The sequence below is a fragment of the Piliocolobus tephrosceles genome, chromosome 1 (assembly GCF_002776525.5).
Source record: "Piliocolobus tephrosceles isolate RC106 chromosome 1, ASM277652v3, whole genome shotgun sequence".
Classification (NCBI taxonomy): Eukaryota; Metazoa; Chordata; class Mammalia; order Primates; family Cercopithecidae; genus Piliocolobus; species Piliocolobus tephrosceles.
In genome coordinates, this window is record NC_045434.1 from 151,621,660 (window position 1) to 151,623,701 (window position 2,042).

Consider the following 2,042-nt stretch of genomic DNA (forward strand, 5'->3'; position numbering starts at 1 on the left):
TACACCTACCAAAGAGCCATGATATGGAAAATGTGTGTGATGAACAGTGGACAGTGCAATAAATTTAGATGCTTCTTGAGAAAAGGGACTTTTATCTTCCTAGTTCACCTAGAATAGAATCTGGCAAATGCACAAAAGGGATTAAATGAATGACTCGATTATGGAATGCTGGCCACATTTTACATATCCATCATTCCAATATATATTAATATGCTTTGTAAATTAAGAAGAGTTTCCTATGTATTTTTTCTTTTTGATGACTATAATGGGGTGGGGATGAGGAAAGCAGTAAAAGCTTCCAGACACTACTGATTAAGTGCATGAAACGAAAATGAACATAGAATAACTAATATAGCCTAATTAAATTATTAAATTTCAAGGACGAAGAAATAATACTTCAGTAACCCAAGGGGAGAAAATAAACCACTACAAAGAAAAAACAATATCAAGCTGACCTCAGACATCTGCATGGTATTCAAGTCTAGAAGGCAATGGAGCAAGTGTCTGAAAGAAAGAAATTCAGTGTCTACAAGGTCTAGAGAGAATGTAACCCAAGTTCATATGCTGTTAAGTTGTTCTTAAAATATAAAAGTAACAGATATCTTCACATGTGCAAGACCTCAGGAACACAGTATCTATGAATTTTTCTGGACAGAAAAAAACCTACTTGACATTGAAACCTAACCAAGAGACCAATCAAAATAAAAATATTCTTAGAAAACCTGGAGAAACAACTAATGACAAGACTTATGGTTCCAGAACAGAATCAAAATGTAATTTGCTTAAAAACATGAAAGCAGTAACTCACTTAAAAAAGACTGGCCAGAGAAAAAAGGGAGAGGTGGTAAATGTAATAGTACAAATATTCCCATTTTCTTAATAGCTAAATAATATATAATGCTTCTAAATGACACACATCACACAAAAAAATGACTCCAAAATCTTTCTTTTCCTAATCTTTTATTGTTAACCCTGGAAGGATCTTTACAAAATTGTATCTCTTTTAGTGGAGAACCACTCGTTTAAAGTTAGCAGTTACTTTGGTTTTACCTATTTCTTTTTCTTTCTTTAAAATTATGTGAGCATAAATTTAAAACTTTTAATTTAAGAAGTAGTGGATATAATCTCTACTTTATAAAAATTATTTCTCTCTATCTCCTATATCTAAGTGTGCATAAAAAATTTCAGGAGTAATCTGTTGTTGTTTGTAAGGGAAGGAAAGTGTCTAAAAACATCATATTCCACCCGAATTTTTTCCACTTCAAAAAAAAGCAGTGAACATTCTCAAGCATGAAAGAATCCAAGAAATTTAACAAACTCAGGATTTTGCTGGGGGAAAAATATGCTTTCATTTATGCCAGTAAAATTAAACCAATAAACAAATTACTGGAAAATATGTATGATTCAAATCATTTTTATTCAAAAAAGTGAGAGCCAAAATCATCTTCACTCACACAACTTACTGTCTACATTTATTTACATGACTTCATTGTCCCCTAAAAACATCATAGTCCACCAAAATGTTTTTCTCATTAAGAAAAAGCAACCAATGGCCAGGCACAGTGGCTCATGACTGTAATCCTGCACTTTGGGAGGCCGAGGCAGGCGGATCATGAGGTCAAGAGATTGAGACCATCCTGGCCAAAATGGTGAAACCCGTCTCTATTAAAAATACAAAAGTTAGCTGTGCTTGGTGACACGTGTCTGTAATCCCAGCTACTCGGGAGGCTGAGGCAGGAGAATTGCTTGAACTGGGACCCAGGAGACAGAGGTTGCAGTGAGCTGAGATCATGCCACTGCACTCCAGCCTGAGCTACAGAGTGAGACTCCACCTCAAAGAAAAAAAGCAAGAAAGCAAGAAAAGAAAGAGAGAGGAAGGAAGGAAGGAAGGAAGGAAGGAAGGAAGGAAGGAAGGAAGGAAGGAAGGAAGGGGGAGGGAGGGAAGGAGGGAAGGAAGGAAGGAAAGAAAAGAGAGAGAGAGGAAGGAAGAGAGAAAGAAAGAAAGAAAGAAAGAAAGAAAGAAAGAAAGAAAGAAAGAAAGA